This window comes from Delphinapterus leucas, chromosome 11 (assembly GCF_059928025.1).
Source record: "Delphinapterus leucas isolate spDelLeu-1000000601 "Yukka" chromosome 11, BTC_Dleu_Yukka2, whole genome shotgun sequence".
Taxonomy (NCBI): domain Eukaryota; kingdom Metazoa; phylum Chordata; class Mammalia; order Artiodactyla; family Monodontidae; genus Delphinapterus; species Delphinapterus leucas.
The window spans coordinates 15,869,902-15,886,540 of NC_143139.1; positions in this window are offsets into that span (position 1 = coordinate 15,869,902).

A 16,639-nucleotide genomic window follows, 5' to 3' on the forward strand; every position below is an offset into this window, starting at 1 on the left:
GATTCTCAACCATTGCGCCACCAGGGAAGCCCCCGCCCCCCGCAGTGGTTCTTAATGAGGGATGGATCATCCTCACCAGACACTTGGAAACATGGGGGCTTTTCAGTTGTCAGTCACTTGGACGTGCTGTGAAACTTAATGCCCAGGGTCAAAAATGATAAACATCCTACAGTGCCTGAGTCAGGCTTACACAGAGTAGAATGGTCTTTCCCCAAATGCCAGTTCTACCCTTGCTGAAATCATCACGGGCTAGGCCTACTGACCCCAAAGACACACCCTGGTGGTCAGTGGTTGAGGAATGAGGAAAAGGCACAAGGAAGGCTTGAAAAAATTCTGGGAAGACATCAGATGTATCTTTAATATGTTTTATTTGTATGGTCACAGTGCTTGTGTGTAAGAGACTGATCAGTCTTAAAGGGTCTTGTGTTATTTTGAGAAAATTATTGAATTCTCTCATATGTTGACATGGACGTGACCTGCTAATGATTTAAAAATGGGTTATGATGGGGGCTTCCCTGGTGGCGCAGTGGTTGGGAGTCCGCTTGCCGTTGCGGGAACACGGGTTCGTGCCCTGGTCTGGGAGGATCCCACATGCTGCGGAGTGGCTGGGCCCATGAGCCATGGCCGTTGAGCCTGCGCGTCCGGAGCCTGTGCTCCGCAACAGGAGAGGCCACAACAGTGAGAGGCCAGCGTACCTCAAAAAAAAAAAAAAAAAAAAAAAGGGTTATGATGAACTGTTCTTCTAATGCACTGCCAGAATCTGATATCATTTTAAATGTTTGCATCCTATTCCTTAATGAGATTTGCCTATATTTTTTTCTTATGTTAATAAGAACATGATAATGCATAAAATAAATGAGTTCCCTTACTGAGAATAAATAATATAAATTAGAAATTATTTGTACTTTAAAAATTAGGTATAATTCAGCTGTTATATTATCTGGGCCTGGTGTTTTTTGAGAAATGGTAGACCTTTACTTTGCTTTCCAATGTCTTGTGATTACTAATCTGTTCAAGTTTTCTACCTCCTGTTCTTTTTGTTACTTTTGAGACAATTTATGATTATAATTTTGAAATTAACAAGATCCCTGTGGAATAACAATTTCTGACCCAAAGTGTGGCACCACACAGTTTCTTTAGGAAGATTTGGGTATATTTATAGGTCTTAGACTCGTGAATCAAACTTTTCCCTCAGGATCTTCTCAAGTTAATTTATAATGATGATAATTTACGAAAAGTGCTTGACATAAGCCTAATCCTGTTCTGGGTCAATAGACATAGCAAGTCCCTGACCTTGGCATTGACCGTCTTTGGGGAAATGATCCCTTGTGTTGTCTCCCACGTTCAGGACAATTGACTCCTTCACATTGATCTCGGTGTTCTAATCCCACAAAAGTTTTCACCCTGTAGATGTTTTGACCTTGTGTGCATGAATATATGCATTTTAATAAGACTTATACAGACATTGATGATCTTTCATTAATTTCATTACTAAAATAGATTTTGGAGTAAACTCTATTAAGCAAATTGAATTCCTGTCCACTCTAGCCTTATTGCTTATTGTGGTTATTAAGCCAGTCCTCTATTGTGATTAAGTGACTCTGTTGGCCTCTTCCACTCTGGATCCCATAATCTTTATTGAAATAGTGGCACCCATTGCAAAGGCAGCTTTCCCACCTATCTTGATCCACAGAGTTCAACCATTATAGTGCTTTTCAAAGACATCAGCATTTAACTATTCCTCAGTGCTGTGGTAAAGACGTGGGGCCTTCTTGGGAGACATAATTGGGAACAGGTAAACATGTTGTATATGATAATTTTAGTTTAGTTTATTTCTGTCTCTAGACCTCTGTATTTTTTTCTACTACATCATATAATCTTGTATCTCAGCCTCATTTAGGTAGGCCATGACTGAGTCCAGATTTGCGTTAAACAACCAAGAAAACAGAAGCAACCTGGCTCACCCAGAACTAGTATATTGGATGAAGCATTTTTGGCGTTTGTTTCCACATGCATGACTTGAATAAATCTAAAATGATGTTCTTCTCCCTCTAATCTAGCATCCCCAGAATCCGTTTTCACATTTATTCTCCAGATTTTTGGTAATAGAAATTAACCAATTCTTGTGATTTTTTTTTTTTTCTTGTTGTATACTCATGGTTTGATTTTGTAATTTACCTCAAAGAGCGTTCTGGAGTATACATCCAGTTTTAGGTATAGAAGCAATGAAGAGTGGGACATGGGAAGGATTGACACCCCTTGAAGTTACTTGCTGAGGTGAGGTATTTATAACCAAGCCTCCTGTAGCAAGTCAGGAACAGACTAAACTTAATGGAAGAGGGAACTACTTTATCTGGCAAGGGAAGATGGGTGGTTTTATTTTTTTTTAAGTTTATTTATTTAGGCTGCTTATGGTCTTCGTTGTTGCACGTGGACTTTTCCCTAGTTGCGGTGCGCAGACTTCTCATTGCGGTGGCTTCTCTTGTTGCGGAGCATGGGCTCTAGGCATGTGGGCTTCAGTAGTTGTGGCTCGCAGGCTCAGTAGTTGTGGCTCGTGGGATCTAGGGCAAAGGCTCAGTAGTTGTGGCACACAGGCTTAGTTGCTCTGCTGCATGTGGGATCTTCCCAAGCCAGGGATCAAACCCTTGTCCCCTGTATTGGCAGGCGGATTCCCTGTGCCACCAGGGAAGTCCCAGATGAGTGGTTTTAAATCCAAGGTTTGGGGTATCAGTGGACTCCACTTGAGCTCTTAGGGCCTCACTCTTTCTCAATCAGTTCCCTAACTTGTACTCAAGAGGAGGACTGTGAAATCAACCTGTGTTGCAGTTGTGCAAATTAAGGTCATATTCAGTGTCTGACCTTCTGTGATCTCAGCCAAGCAACTACAAGATATAGGGGACTCTTTCTTAGGGTAGGTAGTCATAGAAACCCTTTATTTGATGACTGTGCCTTGAGCTAAGAATTTTAGATACTGAGCTTGCCATTTTCTCTCTCTAAGCTTTCCTGTGAGGAAATGGGGATCATGCAGTCTTGCTAACAGTAGGTGCTGCATTGCGACTTACTGCAGGGTAATCATGTAGGTCATACTTTTGCCCCATGTAAAATGAACTACCAGTCCTTTAAAAGTCATGTGATCTTCACTGCCTTCAAACCCAGTTCAGGAAGAAAATCAGTCAAAGATTCCTGTTTCTTTGAGGGTCTCTTGATTGCAGACTCTTCGGCACCAGTGACTCTGGCTTACTTTAAGTTTGAATCCTCTCTTGCTAGTTTTAACAGAAAGGGCTTTATTAAAGGGTATATAAAAAAGGGTGTATAAAGAGTATTAGGTAGCTCACAGAATCTCTGGGATGGTCAGATAATCAGGCTTCGACATTAGAAATACAAATTTCACATTGTACCAATTATATCTAAAGGAAATCCAGCCTATCCCTGCTACAGTGCCCTAATATCATTTCCTTTTACCCTGAAGATAATTTCCAGTGAAGACAGTTGTGTAGAAATATGTATTTAAGGGTTTCCTTAATCCTTTTGGCTTATGTTACTAGTAATAGAGTCAGGCAAAGATATTAAAACTGAAAGGTAAATCCTACACTCACTCCTAATTGGCAAGGAACACTGCATTAAATGTTCTATAAACATTATGCTGTAATAAAGCCAGTGACTTATGCATTTGTTCTTTCTTTTGCCTGAAAAGACTGGCAGTTGACTCTGATTTACCTTTGGGTGAACTTTTGTTTTTGATAGTAAGCAGATTTTTTGCTCTGAAGTTCAGGAGTTGGTGCTTTTACTTTTTCTTTTTAAGGAAAATAATTACTTTAGTGACTTTTGGTTTTCCAGCTCTGTTAGCTGTTAGTAGAAAGGTAGAAACCCAATTCCTGCTTAACATGAAATTCTTCAGTAAATGAACATTGACAAAGAACTGTTTTCTCTACGCCTTTCAAAATGCCCTTTGGGTCCCATGCATAGGGTTTCAGAATTTTAAAAAATACCCAGGTACTTGATTTCAGGTTAAGTGACCATGGTCCCAGCAGTCAGATCCTTCAGACAAAGAAACTGCTTCTATGAGAGAAAAAAAAAAAAAATCCTTTAAAATAACAGGAAATAAAAATGAAAGGAAGGCCTAACTATATTGGTTGTTTATTCCAGTTCTGTTGGTCAAATTTGATCCATTCTCTCCTCCCCTCCTTATTTGCTGATGCTAGGGCCCCCATGGCGTTTAGTCTATTCTCTTAGAACACACCGTCATTTTAGAAAATGTACGCAGTTCAGGAAGTGTAAACTCATGCAGAATCTTTACTTAATCTGCCTTGAGTTTAATATCCTGTGATGTTCCATCTCCATCCAGGAGACCTTTCAAGAGAATGATCTCAAGTAACTATTTTTATGCCCTTTGGTGACCTCAAGTAAAAATCCCTAATGGTGACTGTTCGATTATGAATGGATTCGTCTGAAATTTGAGCATAAGTGGGAGTGAAGTGAGGAAGAAAGTTGTAAAATAGCTAAGGCCTCCGCTGGGTCTAGGCTTTGTCACAAAGTGTTGGTGAGGGACTTCCCTGGTGGTGCAGTGGTTTAGAAGCCACCTGCCGATGCAGGGGACATGGGTTTGAGCCCTGGTCCGGGAAGATCCCGCATGCCGCGGAGCAACCAAGCCCGTGCGCCACAACTACTGAGCCTGCGCTCTAGAGCCTGTGAGCCACAACTACTGAGTCCACATGCCACAACTACTGAAGCCTGTGCACCTAGAGCCTGCGAGCCACAACTACTAAAGCCCACGTGCCTAGAGCCTGTGCTCCGCAACAAGAGAAGCCACCACAACGAGAAGCCCGCGTACTGCAATGAAGAGTAGCCCCCGCTCGCCACAACTAGAGGAAGCCCGCGCACAGCAACGAAGATCCAACGCAGCCAAATAAATAAATAAATTTATAAAAAAACAAAAAAAACCCCCAACATGTTGGTGAGAATCCTGAGGATGTACAGAAGCAAAGGGCTTTCCCCATCTCTGGTCGGGTTTCTGAGAACAAACTCTCAGACTCTGAGATTTCTATGCAGGAGGTTTGTTGGATGATTTTATCATAAATATTGCCTGTATAGAAGTGAAGGAAGCAGGATTGGATGGAAGGAGGAGTTCAACCACGATAGAATTTTAACAGCGGCCTCAGCGATCCTACGGGGAACCAGTGGTTCTGGGATGGCCATTTGGTGAGGTCTTGGATTGAGGCAAAGGCTCAAGCCTTTGTACCTCATCACTGAATGTAGGCTTCCCTTGGGGAGGGAGCAACTTTGGGGGCAAATTTGCCCTCCTTCTGCCGAGGGCAATCCCAGAAAGTGATACAGCCGAGAGGCCTGGCAACAGGGAGAATGACTGCCTTGGAGCTTCAGCTCCAGGGGGAATCTTGGCGGTGCCCCCCAGTAGACACTATACACCACTCTTTCTTCACGACTCTATTTGCTTTTGCAATTCTATCCAAAACAACAGTAGTCTTGGGGTTTGTGTTTTCTGAAACTGGCAATATTCCAGCTTTTGTTCAACCGTCTTCATTTTCCCAGAAGAATTGACTAGTGAGAAAGCGACATATATCATGAGAAATGCAAAGGGTCTGAGATTTTGCCCTATTTGCTAGCTAATGAGTTAGCCTGCCAGTTTCATAGATGCTGGCAGAAGACAAGATATTCTTGGGTCAGAGACAAAAGACTATTAATCACGGCACAACAAGCAGTGTGAACTTCATGTTCACACAATTCTTCCTGTCCTGTCCAGTCCCACGGGGGTCACATGGAGTGGCCCATGTGGATATTGTGTGTGCAGTGGTTTTGTGTTCCAGCTGAGGAACTCTAAGCTTAAGAAACCCAGAGCTCAGGAAGCCTCGCTATTTCATACTGGATTGCAAGCAAACCTGCTCAAACTTTACCCTAAAAAGAAAAACACAGTAAATTCTGAAATGACTCTCATTAGTGCATGTTTTTTATTACTATTGTTTGGGCTCAGGTTCTTAGGATGAGATGTCAGAAGCTTGGGCAAGTCATTGGATTGCTTTATTACTTAAGGTGAAGGTAGATACAAGGAAGGTGAAGTTTGGGAGAGAAGAAGGAAGCATTGCTCAAATCATGAGTCATTCTGCAGTTGTAATTGCATAATTGATGGGGGTGGTTCTGGATTGCAGCCCTCCCACACTCTCTTCAGCTGTCTTCTGGCCAGCGTGGGCCACAAAACAGCCATCCCTCATCTCCACCACTGCTGTGATCTCTAGATGACACTTTCAACTCAGACACCAGTTTGAAGTTGGACTTGGGTCTGATGCTGTCTCCTGTGTTGGATCATGTGACTCGACAGTGACCGTGCAGCACTTAAGACTGGGGAGTCTACACTTGGCAGCTGCAATGGACACAAAGATTAAGAGCATCAGACTTTGTCGAATGCTTCAAAGCTGTGATTCCATATCACACCACACCTAGGTCAAGAAAACATGTCAAGCTCTATTTGGGTTTACCTGGGAGGGCCAGGTGCCCATCTCCTTCTGTTTAGAGATGAATTGTTTTGTCTGACCATATGCACCATGAAGTCTTGGCAATGGCATAGAACCACCTTTTCTAGTTAATGGGAAGTTTAAAGCTATTTGCAGTCCACTGTCACTCGAGTGCGAACGTTTAGATGTTAGCCTTGAAAACAACTTAATCATGAATTTCTGACTTGCGTTTCCAGTTGTCTAACTCCCATGGTAGAACTGTTGCTAGAATGTTGTGCATAAAAAGTGAGTCAGTGAGTCCTTAGGTTCATTTCCTAGGTTCGTCTATTGCGGCTTCATTTTGTAAGTTCCTGGGTATGTGCTTCAATGGCATAGTCCATAATGGCTGTCGGAGAGTCTTAATACCTGAATGGTATTAAACAAGGAAAAGCTTAGCATGCACATAAAAATGAGTGTGTATCAGTTCTGTTGTATAGATAGAGGAACTGATGTTTATCAAAGTTAGGTAACTTGACCAAGATCATATGACCACTAAGTGAGAGAGTTGAGATTTGAATGCAGCTCCAAGTTCAAAGCCTTGTTTTAGGCCACTGTGGAATGTTTACCCTTGTGCATTGAGACTGCTTCCTGTTCTTTGGGGCTGTATTCTGAGAGTAGTAATGGTAGAGATTGAGCTACTGATGCTATCATTTTGGGAAAATGACCCTTTCACAAATCTTGGGAAAACTCATTGGAAGCTTAGGGCTGCACCCGTAATGCCTTACCCCTCAGTTCATTAGTTAGAAGTAGAAATTGTTTTGTTGAATTGGTTTGAAAATCTTAGGGCTAAAAACTCAATTTAATGAATTTTTTACCAATCACATAGCTATGTGCAAGCCTTTTGGAAACAGAAAATTTATAGTTTAGGCAAACTTGACATGAGCAAATGAAAAATACATAGCTACCTAGGTGAAGATTCACCCTTTCTTTGAAGATTTTCAGGTTAATGCAGCCCCTTAAGGGCTGGCCTTAAGATTAGTAAAAGAATGTAATTACTCATAGGGTATGATATGAGAGGTATTCTGAACACACAGACACCCCAATCCCCCAAACTTTGAAGGCTTTGTAATTGTTTCTGAAATTTTACCATTAGAGATTCATTCCTTTGAGATGTAATACCTTTTTAGACTTCACTCATATGTATGAACACTGAGGGAGGAACACCTTAAAGACTTTGCTAATACCTAAGGGGAGGGGGAGAATTGGCAGCTAGCTGAGAGCAGGACCCTGAGGATTGAGATTGACTAGGCAGGAGGGAGAGGCAAGGTTTTCCGGGCTGGAAGGTGACCCACTTTCCAGCTTGGAACCCTTAGCTCCGCACTTCCTCAGTGTGTCTTCCACAAGCTCCAAATTTCTTTAAATTTTGCTATGAAAAATACTGTTTGCTTTTCACATCTGTTTCCATATTGCCATATAATTGCTCCCTAGCTCTGTTGAGAAACATGTTTTTGTTTCAGACATACACACATGGGCTCATCCTAAACCTCACAGCTAATGCAGGAGTAGAGATGATCTCTTGGACCTCAGTGTCTAGTATGGCACTGGTTAAAGGTCAGCGTTCAGAATAAATGAGTTTTATGTCCTTCCTTGAACTATGGCAATAACGTAGCAAGGAGATGAAGTAACTTGGTGAATGATGCACGGCTAGGAAGCGGCAGAGTTAAAGTGTTTCTGTCTCTAAATCCAGCATTTTGTTCTGTACCCAAGAGACTCTGTTTTGTTAAAAGGAAGGAAACAAAAGTAGCAGAGCCCAGGAGATAAGCTTTTCTATTCCATAACTCAACTTGTCCCAAAGTGTGTAATATAAACTAAACCTTTATCTCCTTTGGGATACCCTAATCTCTGATTTTTTTCCTGGAACTCTGGAGAGAGAGCATTCCAATTACCTAACTTTTTCAGCCAGAATTTCTCTCCTTAAACCAGTAGGATTGGATAGGAGAGTTTTAGCCAGGCTGAACATTCCTGTCCAGCTTTGTATCTTGAGGGAATGTTATTCTTTATTGATTGAAGCCACTGCAGGGAAACCCCTTGCAAATGATAGTGTTGGGATGTAGGGCTTAAATTTGCCTTTTTGTAATGTTTGATTTTCCTGAAGATAGAACTGTGGCAGAATTTTCCATTTTAAAATATTTGAAATCAGTTCACTTTTGTAATAGCTTGATGCTCTTGCTTAAGGAAAAAATGGTTTCATACTACATTAATTATGGTGCAGCAGTAACTATGTAGGAGTGCCAGGTTGGGACAGTTTGTGTTTAGAGAATACTGCTGTTCTTTCCATGAGTGTGTTATCAGGTTCTTTAGGGTAGCCATCAGTGACTTAGGGGACCCAAGATCCAAGTTATTCTTGGCTTCTCTGCCTTCTTCCATTCATCCTCCATTGTTCTCTCCATTATCCTTGTTGGGTCTTTAGGCTGAGTCTGGAGTCATACTGGTTTATGACTTTCTGCAAACGGATCTCTGACTACATTTCACAGTGAAATTTCACAGTGGAATTGAATCTGAGCGTTCTGTAGTCTGTTTTAATCTACAGCTGCCCTTGGCTCTTACTATCAAAATAAGCATTAAAATAGTCAAGTATGAGACTAATTTTTTAAGATTGCCATCCAGCTGAGAGTTCAGTCAGCCTTAAAAAGAGTAATACTGTACTTTCTAAAACAGGTTCCATTTGGGTATCAGAAAGCACCAGAGTGCTTTGTGTCATGTGTTAATTTTGTATTAAAAGATCAATCTTCACACGCCCTGATTTTATTGAGGCCCGGATGAATTCCATCTCCATGACTGTGGCTTGCATTCCAGGAAAATTTGCATGCCTTTTCTGTTTTCCTGCTTTTTCACGGATATGTTTTTAAATGATTGTGGTCTAAATGTTTAATTCTGGAAGAACCCAAGCGATAAAAAGCTGGAATTGCTTTATATTCTACCATCTGTTTTACTATTTGTCTTCTGTAATGAGAATGTTAAACTGAGCTTCCCTACCTATTTCTCTTTAAGGGTCTGATTTAGTGAATACGGGAAAAAGAGAAACCGTGTGTAGGTCTTTCCGGCTAGTAAGGCTTAGTTGCCAAATATTTTATGATGGTCTTCTGTTGAGCCATAAGTTATATAGGAGGGCAATTCATCGATCTTTGTTTCCAATTCATGTACAAACTGTATAGTAAAACGTTTGTGAATACCCCACGCGGTAAAATGAAGTTTCCTATGCAATAGATACGTTTCGATGGGATTCCCTCTGTTTGCTTATTTGGTTGTACTATCAAGATGGTTTATGTTTTAAAAATATTTAGAAGGGAGACAAGGGAAAACTCAGGGAAATCTGATTGCTAAGCATCTTACTTCACTAGGGCCAAACAGCAGGCAATGAGTTTTGACTCTAGACATATGAACAGCAAAAGAAGACAGCTGCTAGATACTATAAAATAGCTAAATTTTCCATCTGGTTTACAGTATGGGTGAGGATTGGCTGCAAATCTGGATTGAATTCCATGCCCCAGTTAGTTGACAAATATGGCGGGTCCTTTTAGTTCTAGATCATGAAGTGTGGTCCTAAGCACCAAAGAATTAAACTCTCTTAGAAGTAACAGTAAAAATGGGGTAATGATAAAAGCAATACCGCTTTATTTAAAATTAACTCTATGTGGTTTCTAAAAGTGACTTTTTACATCCTCAAGAATCTGGCAAAGAATAGAAAAATCATAGGCTTAGTTTAAGTTTGGGATGGCAGTGAAGTGAAAAGCACAAAGACATTTGTTAGAATCAAAACTGGCCTAATGAATAAGACCACACTTTGAGTCTGGCATTCCTTCCTTGTAAAAATTTTATGAAAATTTTTTTATTGAGAGATAGTTGATTTACAATATTATATAAGTTTCAGGTATACAATAGAGTGATTCATAATTTTTGAAGGTTATATTCCATTTGTAGTTATTATACAATATTGGGTACATTCCCTGTGCTGTACATATATCCTGTAGCTTATTTATTTTATACATAATAGTTTGTACTTCTTACTCCCCTACCCCTAACTTGCCCCTCTCCCTGTTCCCTCTGCGCCCTCCCCCCGGTAACCAATTGTTTGTCCTCTGTATCTGTGAGTCTGTTTCTTTTTTTATTTGTCTTTTCTCTCTTTTTTCACAAAGCATAATCCCCTCTAAGTCCATCCATGTTGTTGCAAATGGCAAAATTTCGTCCGTTTTTATGGCCGAGTAGTATACCATTGTATATATGTGCCACATCTTCTTTACCCATTCATCTGTTGATGGACACTTGTGTCACTTCCATACCTTGGCAATTGTAAATAAGGCTGCTGTGAACATTGGGACGCATGTATCTGGTATTCCTTCCTTTGAAGAAGTTATTTTGTTTAACAAAAATGTCAATATTTTTACTTTAAAAATCATTTTTAATTTATTTTAATTTTAATAAGAACCTGCTGTATAAAAAAGTAACATAAAATTTTAAAAAAGAAAACCTGAGATGTCTTGAGCATCAAAATAAATAATGATAATATCAGATATAATCCATTAATAGGATAAAACTCTAAGTCACATTTGATATAAATAAATGGAAAAGGTTTTCCTTTTAATAGTTTGCCAATTAATAAATGAAGGATGACAGCTATCATTGTCATAATTGGTTCAGGCAAAAATTATGAATGCATGCTAAAACCCATGATGGAAGTTTAGTAAGGCATTGCCTATTTGGGGTCTCAAAGTATGTTCTTAAAAATTAATTAATTACAAAGGGCAAAGTGGAATCTTACAGTGGAGAAACCTGGGAAGCATCACCTTGATCAAAGTTAACATCCCCAGTATTGGGACCAATAATGGGTGCTTCCTGATATGATGCCCCTAGGAGGGTGACCATTACTTCTGTGGTATCCCTTTAAGAACTGCATAACCTGAATCTAATCGTGAAGAAACATCATGATTAATGCAACACCAGACAAACCCAGATTGAGGGACATTTCTACATAATAACTAGCCTGTATCCTTCAAAAGTATGAAGCTCCCGAAAGACAAAGGTGATAGATCTGTTCCAGATTAAAGAATACTGAAGAGTCATGACAGCTGACAGCCATTTGTAATCCTGGTCTCAGGACAAGGTGCTCGCACATTCCTTCTGTCCTGCTCCCTCCTCCCCCGTCCTTCATATAGCATGTACACTAGTACCGAGTCAGTGTTAAAATCCTGATTTTGATAAGTGTACTGAGGTTATGAAAGACAAAGTCTTCGTTATTAGGAAATATACCATAAAGAATTCAGGAGTTGAGGGGCATGATGTCTCAACTTACTCTCAAATGATTTATGAAATACCCACAAACATATATATCTAGAGAGAGACAAAGAAGAAAATGATAGTAATTGTGGCATCTGATCAAAAGTTCTATAGAATTTCTTGCAGTATTTTGAAGTTGAAGTTTTATAAAAATTATATTAACGGTGTTGCACAGGTCTGAGTGAATAGGCGCTAGATAGGCTTGTAACAAGAACCCTGTGGCATTTGCTGTCCCGGGGGGATAGGCAGAGTGGACAGTTGTGGAGGACCACACCCTCAACAACCTGGGGCAGAAGACAAATAATACAGTCAGTCAAGTAGAAAGTAAAATCCTTACTTGTTTCAGAAAAAACTGAGGTGGGAGATCGGAGGATCCAACCATCAATCACATTGCTTAGTGGTCACTGCACAAGGTGTGTAGTAAGATGTGCTAGGTCGGTAGCTATTAGAAAGCTTAGAAAGCCAGGGAAGAGTTTTCTTTGCTATATAATTTAGAATTTCTGATGTGTTCTACTTGGGTTTTTTGTTTTAATACAGCAGGTTCTTATTTATTTTATACACATCAGTGTATACATGTCAATCGCCATCTCCCAGTTCATCCCACCACCACCCCGGCCCTGCCACTTTCCCCCCTTGGTGTCCATACGTTTGTTCTCTACGTCTGTGTCTCTATTTCTTCCCTGCAAACTGGTTCATCTGTACCATTTTTCTAGGTTCCACAGATATGCGTTAATATACGATATTTGTTTTTCTCTTTCTGCCTTACTTCACTCTGTAGGACAGACTCTAGGTCCATCCACCTCGCTACAAATAACTCAATTTCGTTCCTTTTTATGGCTGAGTAATATTCCATTGTATATATGTGCCACATCTTCTTTATCCATTCATCTGTTGATGGACATTTAGGTTGCTTCCATGTCCTGGCTATTGTAAACAATGCTGCAATGAACATTGTGGTACATGTGTCTTTTTGAATTATGGTTTTCTCAGGGTATATGCCCGGTAGCGGGATTGCTGGGTCATATGGTAATTCTGTTTTTAGTTTTTTAAGGAACCTCCATACTGTTCTCCATAGTGTCTGTATCAATTTACATTCCCACCAACGGTGCAAGAGGGTTCCCTTTTCACCACACCTTCTCCAGCATTTGTTGTTTGCAGATTTTCTGGTGATGCCCATTCTAACTGGTGTGATGTGTTCTACTTGTTATTTGGTTTTTTTATGATAAGTAGAATGTTGACCAAACTAAATTTTAATTAATAAATTGAATTTTATTGACCCTCCTTCCGCCTTAACCCTTGGCAACCACTGATATTTTTATTGTCTCAGTAATCTTGAATACTGGATGGTTGGGATCATACAGTTTGTGGCCTTTTCAGATTGGCTTTTTCCCCTTAGTAATATGCATTCAGGGTCCCTCCATGTCTTTTTCATGGCTAGTTTGCTCATTTCTTTTCAACACTGAATAAGATTCTTTTGTCTGGACGTACCACAGTTTATTTATCCATTCACCTACTAAGGGATATCTTGATTGCTTCTCAGTGTTGGCAGTTAAGAATAAAGCTGCTGTAAACATCTGTGTGCAGGTTTGGATGAATATAAGTTTTCAGTTTCTTTGGGTAAATACGAAGGAGCATGATTGCTGGATCGTACGTTAAGAGTTAGTTTAGTGTTATAAGAAACCGTCAAACTGTTTTCCAGATTTGCTATACCGTTTTGCATTCCCAGCAGCAATCAGAGTTTGTTACTTCACATCCTTCTCAGCATTTGGTGTGTCAGTGTTTTGGACTTCGGCCAGTCTAATTGTTGTGGTATCTCATTGTTTAACTTTTTAATTCTCTAATGACATCTGATGTTGAACATCTTTTTCACATGCTTATTTGCCATTAGTATATCTTCTTTGAGTTGTCTGTTCAGGTCTTTTGCCCATTTTAAAATCGGATTATTTGTTTACTTTTTTGTTTTTTTTTTGCGGTGCGCAGGCCTCCCACTGTTGTGGCCTCTCCCGTTGCGGAGCACAGGCTCTGGACGCGCAGGCTCAGCGGCCATGGCTCACGGGCCCAGCAGCTCTGCGGCATGTGGGATCTTCCCGGACCGGGGCACGAACCCGTGTCCCCTGCATTGGCAGGCGGGCTTGTTCATTTACTTTTGAGTTTTAAGAGTTCTTTGGATATTTCGGATAACAGTCCTTTATCAGATATGTCTTCTGTGAATATTTTCTCCCAATCTGTGATTTATCTTCTCATTCTTTATTCTTTTTTTTTTTTTTTTTTTTTTTTTGCGGTATGCGGACCTCCCACTGTTGTGGCCTCTCCCGTTGCGGAGCACAGGCTCCAGACGCACAGGCCCCGGACGCGCAGGCCCAGCGGCCATGGCTCACGGGCCCTGCTGCTCCACAGCATGTGGGATCTTCCCGGACCGGGGCATGAACCCGTGTCCCCTGCATCGGCAGGCGGACTCTCAACCACTGTGCCACCAGGGAAGCCCCATATCTTCTCATTTTTTTGAGACCTTATACTTTTCATCAAATCAAGATGCAAAGAGGGAAATTTGATCTGATAAACAATTCAGAGTATCTATTACATTAAAGCAATCCAGTTCCTAAAAGAATATAAATGTTCCTGCTTTTAAGAACATAAAGGCATTTATCACCATGTCCTCAATAAAGGGGATTTTTTTTTGTAATAATAATGAAAAAGGGTACTTACTGCAGGCTTCTCTCTCCTACCCACCAAACCATGTAATGACCCTTTTTTATTTTGAAGAGACCTTGGAACGTTTAACACTGTGTATTAAGATTATAAAGCAGGGGACTTCCCTGGCGGTCCAGTGGTTGGGACGTTGCCTTCCAATGCAGGGGGTGCGGCTTCAAACCCTGGTCGGGGAGCTAAGATCCCACATCCCTCGTGGCCAAAAAACCAAAACATAAAACAGAAGCAGTATTGTAACAAATTCAAAAAAGTCTTTAAAAATGGTCCACATCAAAAAAAAAACCTTTAAAAAAAAAAAAGATTATAAAGCAGGAAGATATTCTAGGAATGTATATGAGAAATAAAATTGACCTTTGCCAACCTGTAAGATGAATGAGGGAAGGGCTTTTGTTAAAAATGTGCAGAGGTGGAAGAATAATTAGGGTGCTGAGATAGTGCCTAGACGCCCATTAATGGTAGCAGTAAATAATATGCACCTGTCGAAAAGGGGACTCCCAGAGTGCAGCAGGGGCAACTAGGCATCCCCAACTCACGCTAAGCAGAGGCACTGGCAGCTGGTTGGGAAAGTAAAGCGTATTACTAGCATTCACTTCCCAGGTCACAGATTCACACAGCTGAGCAAGCCATGCCACGATGGGGTAGCTCCCGAGACGGTGTCTACCACCACGTTCCATAAGGAGTCTTCTTACTGTTTACTCCTTGGCTAACCAAGCCTTCAGCATCTAGGAGGTACTCTGCAGCCACAGAATTCTTTCCCTGCCTTTAGCGCTATAGAGATTCTTTCCTTTTCCACCCTCTATCCCTCTGCTCTTTGTGTTTATCTTTCCTTCCCCCTCCCTCCCACCCTTCCTCTTTTCTTTCTCTTTCCTCCCTTCCTCCTTTCTTCCTTATTTTTTCTTTTTTTCCCCTCCCTCCCTTTTTCCTTCCCTCCTTTCCTTCCTTCCTTTCTTTTTTTCTCCCTCATCCCTCCCTCCCTCTGTTCTCCATATTTAATTACTGGGAGGGGAAGGAAGAGGAAATAGAGCTTGTCGAAAAGCTATTTCAAAAGTCTCTGCCTCTGTGTTTCTTCACCTGGTTTCCCAGCTGGCATTAGTGTACAGTTCCTGGGTGGGTTTCTATTCACAACCACTGCATGAAGTGTGCTAGGTCTTCCCCGAAACCTTATAGTAAATACAACTCCCCATCATGCAGATTGATGTCTATACAATCTTTTAATATAGATCAGTGACATTGCACTGATGTAGCATCAGAAACATCTTTTAATACCTCACTTGTCAAAGTCCTGAAAAAGTTAGCTTCCCCATGGAATTTGTATTAGAAATCACCTTGCCAACATTTACTTTAGAGGTGAAACAAAGCTGATGTCCACCCACATTGTACTCAATCAGTAACTCCAATGACGTACTTTGTGCCTTTAGAGAAAGAAAGGAGATTCAAGTCCTGAGTTCACTTTCATTTCCTTCTTCTGGCTGCTGGAGCGTTTATGGGAGGTGTAGTTCGGATATTTTAGGTGAACTTCTCTAGAGAGAGAACTGAAGGCTGTGAGAGTCGTAAGCACACCTCAAATAGTTATGTATCACAGCTAGTGTGAGTACAGAACATCTAGATAACATCCTCATGCGTGTCCCTCTTTACCAGCAACAGGGTGCTTTGTGGAAGCTCTGCTCCACTCGTTAGTGTAGAAAACCAGGTAACAGGGTCAGTACAGAAGCCTGCTTTCTCCCTTCATTCTATAACCCTGTTGAGTTTGGGGAAGTACAGGGAAGAATTAAACATCTCTGCGTACTGGATTAGACTAGGAGGCGGTAGTCCTGCTTTCTTTGATAACTAGCATAAGGGGCCATGCCGTTCATTTGTGCTGCAACTTGTAGTAATTTTGACTACATAAGCAGGGACTCGTAAACGACTGTCAACATCCAAAGCCTTGGCACAGGGCTTTGGGGCGGTATGTAGGCCAGTGGATGATGCCCTAGTAATTGAGTTGCCTTCCATCTTAAGTTTATAGTCACTTGTGAAGAATTTGATGTATCTGACAATAATAAAAGTCCTGGACTTTGGTATTCTGTGATAACTAAGATCACTCACTACCGTACTGTTGAAACTGAACGCAGAACATAGGTTTAGAAAACATGTATTGAGCTCTTAACATGTGG